General features: G+C 46.6%; 1 pseudogene; it reads right to left on the bottom strand.

The window, feature by feature from the left end:
- Nucleotides 1-761: 761 nt before the first annotated feature.
- Nucleotides 762-1,290, bottom strand: LOC123130592 (60S ribosome subunit biogenesis protein NIP7 homolog; annotated as a pseudogene).
- Nucleotides 1,291-21,241: the final 19,951 nt, after the last annotated feature.

Consider the following 21,241-nt stretch of genomic DNA (forward strand, 5'->3'; position numbering starts at 1 on the left):
AGCTTCTTGGTAAGTGATTTGTCGATCAAACGTAAGAACAATTTGGGCTCCAAGAGGAAATGTATCATCATCATAATTTTCAGTTCACAGTTCACATGATACAATGCAGTAGCTTACTGATAACCTACGGCGTGACAAAATTTATAGCCATCAGAACTACCTGAAAAGAAAACTACTCTACTGTGATCAGACATCTGCTTTGCCTTGCCCTGTATGAAAACTACAGAATACAGAATGGTCGACGAACGGCACACTGATTGCAAGCACAGATGATCGATGATCACAACCACGAGAGGGAACAAATGATCGACATTCATTTCCTTGATTTGATGGTCGAGGTAACTCAACACATCACCGCAACAAGCATAATACCACATATCAAACTTCCAAATTGAATATCACAGTGGCCATTTATGTTGTTCTATTAGCCTAAGTGATGCACCATACTTCTTCAATCCAATTCATCTATGTACAAATCAGGTTCTATGGTTTATTTACAGACATACTAGGACCTCATTCCACACAATTCAGTAAGTAATATGATCCAAAAATTCCCATTTAGTGCATTCAAGGGTGATAAAAAGACCAATTATCATTGAAAATTTGCAATCGCCTCATCTCATACTCAATTAATCATCCAGTACATTCATATGCCATATGCCGGAACTCTCGAACAAGATAGTAGTAAGATATCGGGTCCCTAAATTCACGCATATGGTCCAATCAGTAAACACAAGAACAACCAAGCCTCGACCCTCACCTCACACGAGCTCCTCCTTGCGGAGGTACTCACCGGCGTCGGACTGGTGGAGCACCACCACGGCGTTGGTGTTGGCCTTCCTGCAGTCCTGCGCACCCCTGGCGGCGACCCCAAACCCGAGCGGCACGTCGGCCATGGACATGACCGCGACTTGGTGTTCTCAGTGATGCGCGCGAGCGAGGACTTGGGCACGGAGTTGCCGAAGAGGAACGAGCGCTCCGTGTCGGGCTTCAACCATATGCGGCAGCGCACGTGGGCGGCGAGGAGGTCGAGCGTGTGGACAGTGAGGTGGAAGGCGCCGCCGTGGGTGAACTTGCCGATGGGCGTGCCAACCTCGGCGAGGAGCGACGGACGAGCGATTCAGAGGCGTAGAAGGTGCGGTTCTTGTGGAGGCGGAGGCAGTAGCGGTCAGGCTCCGGGTCAGGGCCCTCCACGGAGGGCTGCTCCAAGAGGTGCTTCAGGTTGGGGCCGGTGAACTTGAAGAGCTTCTCGAAGACCATCGTGGTCTCCTTATCGTTGAGCGGACGCATGGCGGAGGCGGATGCGGAGGTGGCGGTGAGAATGCGTTATATCGACTAGAGGGGGGGTGAATAGGCGATTTTTAGGAAAGTCTTCAAAACATGGAAGTTTTGAAGACAAATGATAGAAATGAACCTATTACCATGCAGCGGGAGGTAGACTACACTAGGCAGACCATAGTCAAATATTCGATGAAGTGAAAGCACAATGACTAATAGCAGCTAGGCAGTAAAGATTAGGTACATAGTGAAGACAAATGGATAATGCAAATATGCACTGACTTCACAAGATCCAACTATAAATAAAGAGATGGGAAGGATAGAACCAGTGTTCGGGATGAAGACAAAGGTTTGGTAGACCAGTTCCAACTGCGGTGACAGTTGTACGTCTGGTTAGGGCGAATACGTATTTAAACCTGAGGACACACAGTCCCGGACACCTAGTCCTGAACCGCAGCTCAGGACACTTAGTCCTCACTGTATTCCCCTTGAGCTAAGGTCACACAGACCTCGCCCAATCACTTTGGTACGTCTTCAAGGTAGACTTCCAAACCTTCACAGACTTCGTTCACCAGCAATCCACAATGACTCTTGGATGCTCAGAACGCGACGCCTAACCGGCTGGAGGATTCACAGTCCTCAAGTGTAATAAGTCTTCAGATCACACAGACAGGAAGACTTAAGTGATGCCTAACACTCTTTGGCTCTGGGTGGTTAGGGCTTTATCCTCTCAAGGAATTCTCTCTCAAAGGCTTCGAGGTGGGTTGCTCTCAAACGACAAAAGTCGTGCTTTAACTCTGAGCAGCCAACCGTTTATGGTTGTAGGGGGTGGGCTATTTATAGCCACTAGGCAACCCGACCTGATTTTTCCGAAATGACCCTGGGTCACTAAGGAACTGACACGTGTTCCAACGGTCAGATTTCAAACACACACGGTAACTTTACTTGGGCTACAAGCAAAGCTGACTTATCCAACTCTGGACAAGATTTGCTCTCATAGTCTTCACTCGAAGACATAGGATTTTGGTTAAGCATCACTTCAGTCATTCTGACTGGTTCTCTTGGACCCCACTTAACAGTGCGGTGGTTCCTATGACTCAACAAGGAAAAACACAGAACGACGAAACTGCTAAGTCTTCGCGCTCCATAGTCTTCACGCGATGTCTTCTCTTGTCATAGTCTTCAATGTGAATGTCTTCACATACCACCTTTGACTTCAATGTCTTCATACATTTTTAGGGGGTCATCTCTAGTAGGAAAACCGAATCAATGAGGGACTTCTACCTGTGTTATCCTGCAATTCTCACAAACACATTAGTCCCTCAACTAGGTTTGTCGTCAATACTCCAAAACCAACTAGGGGTGGCACTAGATGCACTTACAATCTCCCCCTTTTTGGTGATTGATGACAAACTAGTTGAAGTTTTCAATGGGGAATATAATATGTGAAATTGTAAAGGATAGGGAATTGTCTTCATAAGTTGCAAGGGCTCCCCCTGAAGATGTGCATATAAGTAATTTGCTTTTGGAATGCAAATGCACATGGCAGGTTGTACTTGTGGAGATCCTCTTCAACTTATGATGACAATTCATCATGCATGAAAAGTATGTGAAGATAATGACATGCATAATGAAAATTGACGTCTGCAAAATGATCTAAGTGCAGAATTTATCGTCGCACATGCGGAATTTATCATCGCATCACAGAATAGCAAATAAGTAGCAGACGACCATCGAGTTTAAGTGTTACCACCCAAAGAACCAAATGTATCAAAACGAGAGTTGTAAACACTACGCAAAACATAAAGCAACCGCCCATATGGACCCGCTTGAAGACTATCAAACTCATATGCTTCTCCCCCTTTTGTCAGTAAGGACCAAAAAGGTTTGAAGACATAGAGCATCTACTCGTTCCCATGAGGAGTAGGTGAAGCAGCAAGGTCGTCGGTGTTGTTCGGCAGTGCAGATGAACTCGGGCAGTGTCGATGCATGCAGAAGTAGGGAGCGGTGAAGTGGCATCGTCTTCATCCTCGATCACTCTGGCATTCACAGTTGCCGCGGAGGAAGAGAACTCAGAGTCTTCAAGAGACGGAGTTCGTCGCAGTACAGTCCTTCTTGGAGGTGTGGAGTCAAACTTGAAACGTTCAGAGAAGCCATCCTCTTGAAGATCATCTTTAGAACACATAAGCGTCAGCCCTTTCCATGTACGCCGACAGGTTTCATGGGCAACAAAGGCATTCTTGGTGGAAAGATTGCGAATGTGGTTGACATCTACCAAGAGGCTTTGCATTTGGCACTTCAGCCAGTCATGATGCCTATGTTGTTTCTGATGAAGGGCAACCAGAAGCTCTCGGTCATTGAGAACACGAGATCGCTTCTTGGGCCGTTGGGCAATAGTGCTTTCAGTGGCTTTAGTGAGGGCATGATGAGGTGCACGTGTAGTGCCAGCCAGAGGATAAACATGAGTGACTGCTTCAACTCCTTCAATGTTTTGAGAGAAACTTTGATGCTCAGCATTCTGAAGACTAAGAGGCTCCTTGGCAGGCTCTGGATAGATGTCTTCAACGGACATATCAACGTCAGGCAGAAAGATCCGATGATTGCGAGCAGAGGGCTGATATGAGACAGCTGAGTGTAGTTTGATCAGCCACATTATCCATGGAGCGTAAAACTTCAAGCCAAAAAGATCAGATCCTGATGCAGCAAGTTGGCGGATGAAGAAGTCTTGTGCATTGAAGCATTTGCCGTGAAGAATATAAAAGACCAAAGTCTTCATTGCACCTTCCAGCTTTGCATGTGGAGAATGTCCTTTGATGGGCCAGAGAGTTCGCCTGATAATGTGATAGATAGTGCGTGGCAGATACTCAAGATCTTCAACAAAGAACTCCTTTGGATATGCAGCATCTGGAGGCAAAGGCTTCATCATGCTAAGCATTTGACTCATGTTCGGTTCAGGCTTCTGAAAGATGCTCTCCATAGCTGCACTGTGAAGCTGACAACTAGGTTCATAAGTATCTCCAGGAGTGGGCAGACCAGTGAGCTCAATAATATCAAAGGCTTTGGCTTCGTGATGAACATTGCCGGTCATCCACTCAAGGACCCAAGTCTTCGGATCTCTGTTGTAGCCACGAATGTGAAGAGTGGCATAGAATTGGAGCAGCAACTCTTCGTTCCAGTGCTCTTGGTCGGTGACGAAAGGCAACAATCCAGACTCTTTGAAGCAATCCAGAGCTTCTTCCAAGCAAGGCAGACCAGTTATGGCTTCAGTGTCAAGATGCATATGAGGGAAAATGCGACCTTGATTGTACAGAATGCATGAGTAATAACTTCGCTGCGGATAGCTCCAGAACCGATCAGAATATATTCTTTCCCTTGAGTAGGGGTTCTTGGCGCTATTGAAGAAGGTGTTGTCTACTTTGAAGCCGTTGACATTAAAGGATCCGGGTGCTGATGCAGGATCTGGAGACCTAGGCAACCTTGGCATTGGCTTCTGTACCTAAGGCCTGTGCTCAACATGATAGTCAAACTGAGGACCAGCAGCAGGCGCAGGAGCAGTAGCATCATTGGCTTCACTGACTTCTGGCACATTGGTTGGTGCAGGCTCCACATTTGCTTCAGCCATGACAATGTCATTGGCTTCATTTGTGTTGGTGGTGACAGCCTCAAGATTCTCAACCTCCACTTGATGAGCTGGAGGGTCGGGCACAGACACGTTCTCCTCGAGAACAGCTTCTTCAGTAATGGGGGAGTAGGGACACGTTCTTCTTGTTGTGTGTCGTCGGCTGATGCAGCCGGAATGTCTCCAGCAGCTTTAGCCTCACACTCAGAGACATTCACAGTAGGAGTGGCATCTGGAAACACTTGACGTGCAACAGATTGGTGGGGCACTTCTCCTTCTGGAATGCTCGAAAGAGGGACTTGAGACCTTGGTCCTTTGCGAAGCCTGCGTAACGCTGGCGACGCCTCTGGAGACGGAGTTGGCTGGGCCTCAAAGTCATCTTCTTCTTCTTGCCGGGGTAGTGTGACTTGTTATTGTGGGTGATCAGCCCATGATGCATCCTGAGCAATTGGCGTCAGAGGACGACCAATGCTGATGAGTTCGTTGTGCGTAAGCACAGGCGATGATACCAAGTTGTGCTCGATCTGAGGAAGAACTACATCATCTTCAACATTGTCATGGTGACCAATGTCTTCAGCAGCGGTGGGATCAGCTGCTGGAATGTCTTCAGCTTCATGAGCCTCTATGGAAGCAGGCTCATGGACAGTCAGTTGGCGCTCTTGATGTTCAGCTGCAGGGCGAACCATGGAGATAGGTTCAACAACTAAGGGCTCTGTGGGAGCAGCCCGATCCTTCTTGGTCTTGCGCTTCTTCTTGGAGGGAGCAGCATCAGAGGCTTCAGGATGTTTCCTCTTTCTCGCTTCAGCCTCAGCAGTCCTCGTCTTCTTCAGTTCTGAAGCGGTTGACCTGACCTTTGGCTTCGAGCTAGTCATGCTGGCTGGGAAGACAATGGGATGTGCTTCCTGCCTTGGTGCTTCGGGTTCGGCCACAGCTGGCTTCTTCTTCTTCTTTGCAGCCATCCTGGGATCGATGCCAGGATGACCAAGGGCCTTGCGCTTCTCAGCCTCATTGTAGGCTTGCACACACTTGTCAGCCAGGCTCTTCATGCACTCACGAGAGCCTTGAGCTTCTTCATGCTTCTTGAGAAAGGCTTCTTTGAACTCGTGCAGCATGATCTTGAAATTTTTGACCTCTTGCACACTGAGCTTGGCCATGTGCTTCTTGAACTGAGCTTTCTCAAAGTCGATCTTTTGCTTCAGTTCAACGATGCGCTGACCTAGAGCTAGCTCTGAAGCAATGGCGCCATGGAAGGCGACACTGAGGCCAATTGGAAGTTGCAGATCTTCAAAGCTGAGGTTGGGCGTGTCAAACCACTCATCAATGAAGGTGTGGATGATTGCCACGTCAAAGAGAGGCAAATCATTGAAGATTTCTACTTCTTCTTTGCTCTTGATCAGTTGCTCAAGAGCGTCATCTAAAAGATCTTCATCGCTGGACAGATCAATGGCGTCGTTGCGCAGAATAGCAGCAGCAGTCAGTTCTTGGCTGGTGTGTTGCAAAGGCATCTTGACTCTCGAGGGCTTGGAGATGCGTGACAAATCTTCAGACTGCACACTGTCTTCAGGAGGTGCAATAGCCAGTGGCTTCGCCCGTGAGATTTTTGGTGTTGAGGCAGGCATTGAAGCTTTAGGCTTCTTCAGTTTCTGTGGCTTCGGCGGTGCAGGCGCTTCATCAGATTCAGCGTCATCTGTAGGCTCATCCACGGCTGTCCCTTGAACCATCATATGAGTGATGAGACCTTCCAAGTTGTAGAAGAGCCCAACAAGATTGGGTTCAGCTTCGCGGGTGCCATCGGCACGGGGAGCAGAAGGGCCAGGGTTGAAGTCTAGTCCCAATGACTTCTTGTTTTGCTTAGACGAATTCTTGGCAAACTGGAAGTTGCGTTTGAACAGATTGTCGTCACGACACCATAGCAATGACAATGGGTGAGCATCCGCAGGCTGTGGTCCACGGACCATGCAGGGATAGAAGCCTTGTTCAATGGCTTCATCTCTGGACCTGGGTTGAAGATTTCTGTATAGGATGTCTCCCAAAGATCGCTTGATGGCATTTTTCTCAGCATATTCCTGGGTCACAAACCGGTACTTGAACCATTGTTCTGCCCAATATCTTCGAATCCATTGGATTTGGGTCTTGCACTGATTGTAATCCTCTTCAGGATCTGTCTTGTAAAGCTCTGAGAGGTCATTAGGCAAATCTCTTGACGTTCCCCCACGACGCTGTCTGCCACCCTTCCTTACTGATTTCTCTGCAGCCATGAACTTCAAACTGAATGGCTTCAACACGTTCAAAGGCTTCAAAGGCTTTCGCTTGCTGGACAAACAGGAACTGGCTTCGGGAGAATTTATATGATGCTGTAAGAATTCTGCAAATGAATGCAGACTATGAGAACCAAGGGATTCTCCTACGGACATGTACCTGTGACAGCATTAAGGTGCGAGGGAAGGGGAAGAGGTCATATGCATTCTCAGAAGATTTTGAAGATAAATCAGTTTAGAAGACATTGACCTAATCGTGCAAAGACATTCACTCATAGATAAGGAGTTGGTTCCAGATTTGTACGAATCCACGGATCAGTACAAGTGAGGAATCTAACTACTTTGTGAAGCATAAGTGAACATACTAGGCATATTATGAGATGCAGTATGAAATAGATCCAACTTGTGTGAACAAAAACTGCTTGTGGTAGAAAGTGATGAATCTATAGGATCAAAGGGGCCGTAAAAAGGAAGTTTTATTTACCACACGAAGAACTGCTAGACGGAGTGGAAGAGGAGGCCGAGCAGTTCGATTGTCCGTGCCCTAACTTGGCGATGGAGGACACCTACGGCGACGGCGGAGAAGACGATGTCCGCGGCCGGCGTGAAGACGGTGTCAGAGAGGTCGCGGCAGCTAAGAGCTTCGTCGCCGGCGTCTTCGAGGGCTAGCGGTGGCGCTAGGGTTTGTGAGAGAGTGGAAGAAAGGATAATGACTGTGGTGAGACGTGTATATATAGGGACATGGACGGCACAGTGTTATTACACAGGTGCCCCTGGCGATTCACATCTGAAGGACATGTGGCCATCATGCAACATATCGGAGGTTGTTCCATGTTCCCACGCACGCCTGGATTGTCGGGTGGTCGTTCCCACTTCTCCGGGTTTCAGGTGAAGGAATTAGCATTGAAAGCGGACTTAATGTTTGTCTCTGTATCTTCTGCTGACAAGGATGCAGAGAAGACATTCGACGGTTTCAAGAGAATGCATATGATTTGGAGAGATAGAGTTTGAGATAGAAAGCATAGAGAGGTTAGGGTCCGATCACATTCACTTAGTTCAAAAGATTCAACAAGAAGACATAGCTATAAGTGAATGTTGTAGAGGAAAAAACACTAGTATATATATATAATCAACATAGTGAAGATAATCATGAAGACAGGTTGAGATTGAAGTCAAACCAAATGTGAAGACATAGCAAATGCAACGCATGGGTGAAACACTTCAAATAGAAGAATTTGGTGGTGGTGTTACCCACCGTATAGGAAGTATTAGACCCAGACACGGCGCACAATTATCATGGCGCTCCGAAGTCAAATTCCACATTAATGTATTCACACTTAGAATGTATGTATTCATTGATTGAAGATATACTTTACTTCATGTGTTGCACATCTAAGTCATCAATATGCATAAGTGTTAGGATGTGTGCCTGATCACAGGACATTTGAGGATTCCAAGATATTTAGCTCACACCGTAACTTGCAAAATCTCTTCTCATCCAAGGGCTTGGTGAAGATATCTGCCAATTGCTCTTCAGTATTGACGTGTATGATATCAATATCTTCCTTCACAACATGATCTCTGAGAAAGTGATGACGAATTTCAATGTGCTTTGTCTTTGAGTGCTGAACTAGGTTGTTGGAAATCTTGATGGCGCTTTCGTTGTCGCAGTAGAGTGGCACTTGCTTCAGATGAATGCCATAGTCTTTGAGTGTTTGCTTCATCCACAGAAGCTGAGCGCAGCAAGATCCAGCAGCAATGTATACAGATTCAGCAGTGGAGAGAGATACATAGTTCGGCTTCTTTGAAGATCAACATACAAGTGATCGTCCCAGAAAATGACATGTGCTTGATGTAGACTTGCGATCCACCTTGTCACCAGCATAATTAGCATCCGAGAATCCAACCAGATCAAACTCTGAGCCCTTTGGATACCATAATCCTAGTGTTGGGGTGTAAGCCAAATATCGAAGAATTCGCTTCACAGCTAAGTGATGCGATTCCTTTGGTGCCGCTTGGAATCGAGCACACATGCAAACACTAAGCATAATATCTGGCCTAGATGCACATAGATAAAGTAACGAACCAATCATGGAGCGGTATACCTTTTGATCGAACTCTTTACCATTGTCGTCGGGACCCAGATGATGTTTGGCTGGCATTGGCATCGTGAAGCCTTTGCAGTCTTGCATACCAAATTTCTTCAGGCAATCTTTGAGGTACTTCTCTTGAGATATGAAGATGCTGTTGCGTTGCTGACGTATTTGAAGACCAAGGAAGAACTTCAGCTCACCCATCATGGACATCTGATATTGCTCTTGCATCATATATCCAAACTCTTCACTGTATTTCTGATTGGTGCAGCCGAAGATAATGTCATCCACATATATTTGGCACACAAACAGTTCACCATCATATGTCTTCGTGAAGAGAGTGGGGTCGAGGGAACCAGATTTGAAGCCTTTGCTCTTCAGGAAGTCTTTGAGTGTGTCATACCAAGCCCGAGGGGCTTGTTTGAGGCCATACAGTGCCTTGTTGAGCTTGTACATCATGTCAGGATGTTTTGGATCTTCAAAGCCAGGCGGTTGTGCAACATACACTTCTTCTTCAATCTTGCCATTGAGAAAAGCTCTCTTCACATCCATTTGATATAGAAGTATGTTATGATGATTCGCATAGGCCAGCAGTATGTGTATGGCTTCAAGTCTAGCCACAGGAGCAAATGTTTCATCGAAGTCAATCCCTTCAACTTGAGTGTACCCTTGAGCAACGGGACGAGCTTTGTTTCTAACAACTTGACCATGCTCATCTTGCTTGTTGCGATATATCCATTTGGTGCCTATTATATTTTGCTTGCGAGGATCAGGATGCTTAACCAGTTCCCATACATTATTCAGCTCAAACCGTTGAAGCTCTTCTTGCATAGCTTGAATCCATTCAGGTTCCATGAAGGCTTCTTCAACTTTCTTGGGTTCAGATATTGAGACGAATGCGAAGTGCCCACAGAAATTTGCTAGCTGTGTTGCCCTTGAACGAGTGAGTGGACCTGGTGCATTGATGCTATCAATTATTCTCTCAATATGTACTTCATTTGCAACACGAGGATGTACAGGACGAAGATTTTGCTCTTGCCGATCATTGTCATCATTAGAGGGATTGTCTTCAGGCTAAGCATTGTCTTCAGGTTGATCAGGTGCGGAGATGATAAGTTCCTCTTCAGGTTGAGTTTCAGACAGTATGATTTCTCCAGTTCCCATAAGTTTGATTGATTCACTAGGTGGAACTTCATCTAGCACATTTGGCAGGTGCTCTCTTTGTGAGTCGTTCGTCTCATCAAACCGCACATCCACTGTTTCAACCACTTTATAGTGAAAAAGGTTGAAGACTTTGTAGGAGTGCGAATCCTTTCCATATCCAAGCATAAAACCCCTCATGTGCTTTTGGTGCAAATTATGAAGTGTGATGTGGATCCTTGATCCAGCACCTGGCGCCAAATACTCTGAAGTAACTGACATTTGGCTTCTTGCCAGTAAGGAGCTCATAGGATGTCTTGTTCAGAAGCTTGTGAAGATAAACACGGTTGATGATATGACATGCAGTATCAATGGCTTCTGGCCAAAATTTTCTTGGAGTCTTGTATTCATCAAGCATCGTCCGGGCCATCTCAATAAGTGTTCTGTTCTTGCGTTCGACGACGCCATTCTGATGTGGCGTGTACGGAGCTGAGAATTCATGTGTGATGCCTAAGGTATCAAGATATGTATCTAGGCCATTGTTCTTGAATTCAGTGCCATTGTCACTTCTGATGTGCTTTATCTTGGCGCCATAGTTGTTCATTGCTCGACTGGCGAAGCGTCTGAAGACATCCTGCACTTCAGTCTTGTAGAGGATTATATGCACCCAAGTATATCTTGAATAATCATGAACAATGACAAAGCCATAGAGACAAGAAGTAGTAGTAAGAGTTGAGTAATTAGTGGGACCGAAAAGATCCATGTGGAGCAGTTCAAAGGGTTGAGTCGTTGTCATGATTGTCTTCGAGGGATGCTAGGCCCTCGTCATCTTTCTTGCTTCGCAGGCATCGCATAAGTGATCCTTCTTGAACTTGACGCCCTCGATGCCTATGACATGCTTCTTCCATGCAAGGGTGTGGAGGTTCCTCATCCCAGCATGCCCTTGCCTTCGATGCCAGAGCCAGCATTCAGAAGCTTTTGCTAGAAGACATACTGTAAGTTGCTATCCTGCTGAGAAATCTACCATGTACAAATCATCTTTCTGATACCCTTCAAACACTAGAGACTTGTAAGATTCCAATAGTACAAGGCAACGATATTTTCCAAACATCACAATCATGTTTAAATCGCAAAGCATTGAGACAGACATTAAGTTGAAACCAAGGGATTCAATATGCATGACTTTATCCATGTGTTGATCCTTTGAGATTGCAACTCTACCTAGACCCAATACCTTGCTTTAACCAGTGTCAGCAAATGTGATGTGACTTTTGTCAGATGGATGTAAAGTTGAGTCCATGAGAAGGCTTCGCTTGCCAGTCATGTGATTTGTACACCCACTATCAATAATCCATTCTGAAGCAGCTGGTGTCGTACCCTACAGTGCAGTTAGGGGGATAGGCTTCACGAAGAGAATTGTGAGGCAAAAACATTTGACGAACCAGTGGATTATTAAAGCTTAGATCTAGATTAGGACTGATAGGGCAAGTAGCAAGCGATTCAGGAACAAAGTACATAATAAGACCATTTGGGCATTTGATCTTGCGCCCGACAAGATGTTTAAGGTCTCCAGCAATAGTGTCAGACGATTTTCGTTTTCGGCTGGAGACCTTTCCCTGCAAAAGAGAGTTAAGCTTTCTTAGCCACCCACATCTTCAAGGGTGGCTTCGAAGCAATGAGTCTAAGTGCAGCATCTGAGAACTTTGGCTTTGGAGCCCTAGCAAAAAGTCTTGCAAGTGGACAATAGTACTCATAAGAATAAGCAGAATAGTTCTTGGTCTTATGAAGATGGCGGTTTGATGAAACACACTCATATTCACAGGCCTGAGTATGGTTTCCCTGCAAAACATTTGCGTTAGTGCGACTTAGGTGAGTCCTCTGTCTGTATGAAGCCTTTGGACCATATGAAGCCTGTGGTCTGGGGTTTGTCTTCTTCACCTATGGTGTCATGATGACATTCACAGGAAGATTCTCCAAACAACTTTTCGGCACCCAGATCTTCTTCATAGGCGGTCCATTCCTGCAGTTAGTACCAATATACCTGGCAAACACTTCACCATTCTGATTCTTAAACATGTTATAGTTTGCATCAAAGGATTCATCAATAACAATGGGATTAGCACAAGTGAAGCCAGATAGGGTGGATGGATCCGCTGAAGGTTCCTTTGCAGCAACCCATGTGGTTTTGGGGTACTGCTCAGGTTTCCAGTAAGAGCCATCAGCATTCATTTTCCTTTTGAACCCAACACCCTCTTTCCTAGGGTTTCGGTTCAGGATCTGCCTTTTGAGGACATCACATAGTGTCTGATGCCCTTTGAGACTTTTGTACATCCCTGTTTTAAGCAGTGTCTTCAACCTAGCATTCTCATCAGCAATAGCTGTGGTATCCTCAGCAGAGGGGTTAGTTACCACATCAATAGTTGAAGATATTGCAATAGTAGCAGGAGTAGAACATTCAGCAACAGAAGTAGCATTATCACGCTCAATGCATTTAAGACATGATGGTTCAAATCCTTCCTGAGCTGAACTGATCTGTTCGGCGCGAAGTGACTCGTTTTCCTTTTGAAGATCTTCATGAGCCGCTCTCAATTTCTCAAGATCTTGCTTCCTTTGAAGATAATCATAGGAAAGCTTTTCATGAGTTGTTGAGAGCGTTTCATGACGACTTTCAAGTTCCTCATACTTAACATGAAGATTTTTTATGTCTTCAATTAACGACTGAGATCGAGTCATTTCAGCGTCTAACAGGTCATCGCTTTTGTCTAAAAGTTTTTGAATATGTTCCATAGCTTTCTGTTGTTTAGTGGCAAGGGAAGCAAGTTTTGCATAGCTGGGTCCAAATTCATCATCACTAGATTCAGATAGACAGCATTCAATTACCTTAGCATCTTTTGTCACAAGGCATGATGCAGAAGATGATGATTCTTGTTAGAATGTCATTGCTTTGAGAGATTCCTTAAAGTCCTCAAACCAAGGATCATGACGAGTTCGATGACCTTCATAGACCTCAGAGAGACGGTCCCAGATAAGCTTCGCATGATCGAGATGCAAGATATTCCTAAACTGATTTTGAGACAGACAGGAGCAGATGACGTCCTTTGCCGTGAGGTTGAGAAGAGTGTACTTGCAAATGTCATCAGCTTCCGCCATCTTGCACAGATCGGTCAGGCCAATCTCAGTGGCGGTCCACAGCTCGCTGTTTGTCGCCATGAGGCGCTTCTTCATCATGGCCTTCCACTTGGGATACTCGTGACCGTCAAAGATGGGGCATGACACAGTCTTCATTCCTGTGGTCGACATAACTAAAACTCCAGGTGGTTAAACCAAAATCACACATAACAAGGGAGTACCTTGCTCTAATACCAATTGAAAATGCGTTATATCGACTAGAGGGGGGGTGAATAGGCGATTTTTAGGAAAGTCTTCAAAACATGGAAGTTTTGAAGACAAATGATAGAAATGAACCTATTACCATGCAGCGGAAGGTAGACTACACTAGGCAGACCATAGTCAAGTATTCGATGAAGTGAAAGCACAATGACTAATAGCAGCTAGGCAGTAAAGATCAGGTACACAGTGAAGACAAATGGATAATGCAAATAGGCACTGACTTCACAAGAGCCAACTGTAAATAAAGAGATGGGAAGGATAGAACCAGTGTTCGGGATGAAGACAAAGGTTTGGTAGACCAGTTCCAACTGCGGTGACAGTTGTACGTCTGGTTAGGGCGGATAGGTATTTAAACCTGAGGAGACACAGTCCGGGACACCTAGTCCTGAACCGCAGCTCAGGACACTTAGTCCTCACCATATTCCCCTTGAGCTAAGGTCACACAGACCTCACCCAATCACTCTGGTAAGTCTTAAAGGTAGACTTCCAAACCTTCACAGACTTTGTTCACCAGGGATCCACAATGACTCTTGGATGCTCAGAACGCGATGCCTAACCGGCTGGAGGATTCACAGTCCTCAAGTGTAATAAGTCTTCAGATCACACAGACAGGAAGACTTAAGTGATGCCTAACACTCTTTGGCTCTGGGTGCTTAGGGCTTTATCCTCTCAAGGAATTCTCTCTCAAAGGCTTCGAGGTGGGTTTCTCTCAAACGACAAAAGTCGTGCTTTAACTCTGAGCAGCCAACCATTTATGGTTGTAGGGGGTGGGCTATTTATAGCCACTAGGCAACCTGACCTGATTTTTCCGAAATGACCCTGGGTCACTAAGGAACTAACACGTGTTCCAATGGTCAGATTTCAAACACACACGACAACTTTACTTGGGCTACAAGCAAAGCTGACTTATCCAACTCTGGACAAGATTTGCTCTCATAGTCTTCACTCGAAGACATAGGATTTTGGTTAAGCATCACTTCAGTCATTCTGATGGTTCTCTTGGACCCCACTTAACAGTATGGTGGTTCCTATGACTCAACAAGGAAAAACACAGAATGACGAAACTGCTAAGTCTTCGCGCTCCATAGTCTTCACGCGATGTCTTCTCTTGTCATAGTCTTCAATGTGAATGTCTTCACATACCACCTTTGACTTCAATGTCTTCATACATTTTAGGGGGTCATCTCTGGTAGGAAAACCGAATCAATGAGGGACTTCTACCTGTGTTATCCTGCAATTCTCACAAACACATTAGTCCCTCAACTAGGTTCGTCGTCAATACTCCAAAACCAACTAGGGGTGGCACTAGATGCACTTACAGGCGGCGGGGTTTGGGGGATCTTTTAATAACTGGATGTTTTGCAAAAAAAAGTGCATGCGTATTCGAGTGAACTGGGCACATGTGGCAGTCAATGCACACTTGGCATCGGTTGACTAGAGCCAGCTCAGCACATACATACACAAAACCATATAATGGACCATAGATGACCCCCTAGAGCAAGTTTGGTGACTGTATTCCGGGTATTTGTAACCACAGGGACTAAACCTAATGCCAGCGCAAGTAATAGGACCTATAGTGAATTTTTCTCAGAAAAACAAATAAGACTGGGCTATGTTTCGGCCACAAGACTGACTTCTGTTGCATCCAGCAACCGACAAGAAGTGAGAACGGTGGATTCTACGTCATCCATCTAATGATGGAGTACAGAAGGGATGTGCACTCACTTTGCATGAAATCTTCATCCGATACCCATATCTAGAGATGGGTCAAAGCCTTTGGAGCCGTGCCAGATAATCAACTTCGAAATGATTTCTACCGGATCCAGTAGGAAATTGCGTCCATCATCATGAAAGATGTCCTCAAAGAGAATAGGATGTTCTACGGCAGCCCAATGTCGCGAGCTGACGTCCGAACCCGCATTGCCCTATAGTGTCAGGACATGACGCCTTTCACTAAGCTTGGGCCCACCCTCCCGGATATGGACAGATGGGAAGAGTGTACTACTTAAAAACAATGTGTTTGTTTAGTTACTTGTTACTTTATGTACGAAAAACTTCTAATGTCTCAGTACGACGAAACTGTTAGATGTATGATGCCGCGCTCTAGTCAATTACTCTCGGTATGATGAAATTTGTTAACTATGTTTACTATATATGTTGCTTCTATTTCATAACCTCGTTGAATTCGCTTCATGATATATATATATATATATATATATATATATATGCATCTCTGACAGGTATATAGATCAACGATGGCGGGGAAGTGGTATGTCGTGTATGTAGGGCATGTTCCGGGTGTGTACGATGAGTGGCCAGAGTGTCAGGCCCAAGTCTCTAGCTTCTTGGGCGGAAGCCAGAAAGAGTTTGATACCAGAGCGGAAGCCGAAGCTAGTTACTTGAGATTCATAGAACAACAGGGGATTCAGAACTAGCACCGCCGCAAAAACTACTACATAGTACCGCTTTTGATCATCGTGATCGCTCTTATCTTCTATGCGGTCATATCGTAGTATACATAGATGATGAAACATGAGTATGTGACCATGTAGTTGCATGTATTGGGAACTTGTAATGACTTGTAATACTATTTTGAGACATGTTTTCGACCATAATTGATGACGATGAGATACTTGAGACATGTCGAGACTTCTAATAACTTTGGCTCATCGATGACTCACCTGCTTTTCAATGAATATGCATGTTATTGTATAAATGGTGGATCTGTTTAAATGTGTATAGATCCAAAATGCAAAAAAAACTACAAAAGTTAGCAGTGGTGTGGGGGTAAAGATTACCAGTAGCACTCAAATAACAGTAGCGATGGCTAGCTACACACGCTGGAGATAAGTATCAGTAGCGCTGGAGGGAAGAACGATACAGCTAGCTTCATCTACCAGTAGCGTTGGGTCAAACAAGTGTTACTGCTAAAAAATAGCTGTAGCGCCGTAGCAGTAGCGCGCCTACCCGCGCTACTAATAGCAAAAAAAAACCAGCGCTACTAATAAGGGTTTTCCGAGTAGTGCTTGGGTCCGGGCCGGTGCCATCGTCGGGGTCATTGGGGAAGACACTCCTCTACTCGTCGACGTCGATCTCCTCGTCCATGCCGCCCACCTGGACGCCCTCCAAGACGCCTTCGACCTTGCCCCCAGAGGAGAGCACGATAACCTCGCCTCCCTCCGCGCCGGCAAAGATCACCCGCTCCGCCTACATGAGCTCCTGTGTAGCCGACGGAGGTCTTGCATGTAGGCCTCGTCGGCGGCCTCGGCCCTGAAGCGCTACCACGCCTCGCGGTCCTCCCATGCCATAGCCGAGCTCACCACCCTGGCTCTGATGGAACGAGTTCGACTGGACATTTGTCTAAGGGGAAATTGAGCCTAGTCGCTGCGCCATGGTAGCGGACTTGCCAGCGGTCATACTCCATGGTTGCGAGCTCGGCCGTGTGGAAGCTACCGAGCCACCGACGGGTGTGGATCTCCCGATCCGTAATCTTGGCGACACATATCCCCCACCGTCGCTGCCGGACCCTGAGGTAGGACCTCGTCAGCGGCCAGGCCTGAGGGAGGATGGGGAAGTCCTCGAACCGGTGTAGGGGCGCAGCGGCAGTCGGATCGGGCGACTGGTAATGGCGGATCAATAAATAGCCCGTGGAGGACGATGGGACACCTCGGTGGCCACCTTGTCGGCGTCGGGCGAAGAGGCCGCAATAAACTTCTTTTTGGCCATTGGCTCCTCGAGCTCCTCGGCACACTGGTAGAGGTTGAGGATGGAGGCGGTGGCAGCGGCGGCGGTGATGGCGGCGACCTACCAATGGTTTCGAGCAAGGGAGGGGTGGTGTGTGTCAATGTGAGCGGAGCTTTTGGGGAGTGTGTGGTGTGTGTGGAGGGGGGCAAGGTTGTGTTCGAGGAAATACCACGGCAACTGAAAATTTTACTAGGCGGGAGTAAAATGCTGGGCTACTAAAAATTTGGATCAAGGGCAAGCAGATATTTTTGAGATTGCGAGGGATGCAGAGGCAAGAGTAAAATGCCGGGGCTATTGAAAATTTGAATCAAGGGCGAGCAAATATTTTTCAGATTGCAAGGGATGTAGAGGCGGGAGTAAAATGACGGGGCTACTGAAAATTTGAATCAAGAGGTTGAAGGAGAGCGGGAGTAACAGACATCGCACACGGTCTGCACATACTAATCATGTGCTATCAAATGGTAAAACCTTCCAGGCAGTGGATATTTTTTATATTACGAGGAAGTAGATATTTTCGAGACCGGGAGGCAAGCCTCATGGAGCCCAATCTACTGTGCTGATGTGAGTGACTGCAGGGCATGGGCATGGCACACAGGTAGTCTGACTGAACCCTGTCGGTTGCGTACCCAATCGCAGACGATTTCTACATCCAACTCGTGTGCTGTTTATAAATTTGGCAAAAAGAATAACATGGGAGAGGGTCAGAAGACGAACACACTTTCATGTGGACCAAATATATGTATGAAAAGGGCGGTTTGATGTTCGAATACCCAATGCACAACTTTGATGTGGCACCTGTCGCACAAAAGCACAGTATTGCTAGTCAGGCACCCCCTACGAACCCCACTTCGTGTCTGCGGTATGGGAATCCTAGCTACAAATGCATGCCGCAAAATAGCTAGGTCTGAAATGTCACCCGACCATAACACAAAACATATAGGATTCCATCATATATATATGGTCAAACTTCCCCTTTCGCTTCCTGACAAAGGTGGACCATGTGCCAACCCACAAATGTGTGCTTGTGGCGCGAGATGGGTGAGACCACGAACGAACCACATGCGGGTGGCCCTACTATATGTATGAAAAGGGTGTTGATGTAGGGTAGAGACCCTAATCGCCCGATCTTTCACGAAAGGGGCGGATCCGGGGGAAAACACGAAGAACACGGGGAAGAACGGAAGGAAAACACAAGAGGAAATCACTAAACCGACACGAATAAGTCACACATGGGCTAGATCCTTGAGTACATAGAACGATACACGAATCCACGGACAACTAAGGACGATACACGGTAACTGGTTCTTCTCCGTGAGGAGGTCTTGAATCCACAAGGGGATCTTCCCGTAAAGGGGGCTTGAATCCGCTTGCGGGATCTTCTCCGGTGGAGGCTCGAATCTCCGAGGAGAAGGTAACCAAGTGGATGAGCAAAGCTCTCTCACAAATATGAGCTAAACATTTGCTAACCCAAGCTATGATGAATGGGGGGGTCTATTTATAGTCTAAGTGCAAATGGGGCGAAGTGAAGGGGTACATGGGCCTCGGGCCCGAACACTGTGCGCAGACAGGGACCGGGCGTCCGCTAGGGACCGGTCGTCCGGTGTCTTGGGAGCTGCAGGACGTCCGGTGTCCTCCGGTCGTCCGCTGGTTCCGTTCTGTGATGGGGGTGCCGGACGTCCGGTAGCTCCGGACTTCCGCTGATGTTGGCTCGGGTGCTGGTGCGCCGGTCGTCCGGTCCGGACCGGATGTCCGCTCGTTTGCTTCGGGTGCAGGGGTACCAGTCTTCCAGTCTGGACCGAACGTCCACTCGCTGGGGTTCGGCTGAGGCTTCAGGCGCCGGACGTCCGGTCCCGGCCGGTCGTCCGGTGGCTGGGACTTTTCCTTCAGCCCTCCTTCTTCTCCGTCTTCTCGTCCATCTTCCTCTTCTTCTTGTCCTTGCTCCTTAGCTTCTCCATGGTACCTGAGTATGCACAAAGTGTCCATATGAGGTAGTAGCCATGCTTCATGTGCATCGAGGTGGAATTGTGAGAGGAGAGATGTCACCTCGGTTTCAAGAGCTCTTGCACGTGATCGAGTCATGGGTCCACTAGGCACTTGATGAGACGATGGTAGGTCCATGGGGATGACCTTGGGATGCTCTACATCATCTCCCCTCCCTTGGGGAAGATCCGACCTCGGATCGAAATCCTCATCTCCATGGTACAGGGAGAGATCTTTGACGTTGAAGATGTCCCTCACGGAGTACTTGTCACGTGGGATGTCGATCTTGTATGTGTTGTTGTTGTAGCGTGCAAGCACCTTGAATGGTCCATCGGCTCGTGGTAGTAGCTTGGACTTGCATTCGTTGGGGAAGCGTTCCTTGCGAAGGTGTAGCCATACAAGATCTCCAATGTTGAATATCATGTGATTCTTGTTGACGTTGAGCTTGGTTGCAAGTCATTGTACTTGGAGCTCAATGGTGTGCCTTGTATCTACATGCATCTTCTTGAGGTGGTTGGCTCGATCACTCACGTCCATGTTTGTGCGCTCATGGAGTGGTAGAGGTAGGATGTCCAATGGGGACAACGGGTTGAAACCGTAGACAACCTCGAAGGGGGACTTGCCGGTAGTCGAATGTCTTGCGCGGTTGTAGGCGTACTCGGTGATGGGTAAGCACTCCTCCCACTCCTTGATGTTCTTCTTGATTAGCACACGAAGAAGGGTGGAGAGCATGCGGTTTTTCACCTCTGTTTGACCATCGGTTTGTGGATGATAGGCCGTGGAGAATAGAAGCTTGATTTCGATATTGGTGCATAAGGTCTTCCAAAAGTAACTCAAGAACTTGACGTCACGGTCCAAGACGATAGTCTTTGGCACACCATGTAGACGCAATATTTCCCTACAAAAGATATTAGCAACATGTGAAGCATCGTCTATCTTGTTACAAGGAATAAAATGTGCCATTTTTGAGAAACGGTCCACAACGACAAATATAGAATCTTTCCCATTGCGAGTCCTAGGCAAACCAAGTACGAAGTCCATGCCAATGTCTTCCCATGGTTGGTATGGAATCGGTAGAGGCATATAGAGGCCATGAGATTGAGCTTTGGACTTAGCTTTGCGGCATGTCGAACATCGGTTGCTGAAGCGATTGACGTCCCAAAACATCTTTGGCCAAAAGTAGCTCTTCGAGAGCATGGCGAACGTCTTGTCGCATCCGAAATGTCCCATTAAGCCGCCTCCATGTGATTCCTGCAAAAGCAACAAACGAAGGGACGACTTGGGGTTGCAAAGTTTGTTAGATCTCATAAGATAGTCGTCTTTGATGTAATAGCGTTCCCAAGATGTATTCGATAAACACTTGGCATAAGGAGTGGCAAAAGTTTCATCGTGCTCATACAATTCTTTGATATGCTCGAAGCCAATGACATCTAACTCAAGTTGCGTGACTAGCATGCATATGCGGGAAAGAGCATCCGCTACGATGTTTTCTTTACCCTTGATGTACTTGCTGACATAGGGAAAAGACTCAATGAATTCACTCCATTTAGCATGACGCTTGTTCAACTTAGTTTGACCCTTAAGATACTTGAGAGTCTCATGATCGGTATGAATGATAAACTCATGGGGACGAAGGTAATGTTCCCATTCATGTAAAACACGGACTAAAGCATATAGCTCTTTGTCATAGATGGGATAGTTGAGTTGCGCTCCGGAAAGTTTCTCACTAAAGTAAGCTA

Source organism: Triticum aestivum, chromosome 6A, assembly GCF_018294505.1.
Source record: "Triticum aestivum cultivar Chinese Spring chromosome 6A, IWGSC CS RefSeq v2.1, whole genome shotgun sequence".
NCBI lineage: Eukaryota > Viridiplantae > Streptophyta > Magnoliopsida > Poales > Poaceae > Triticum > Triticum aestivum.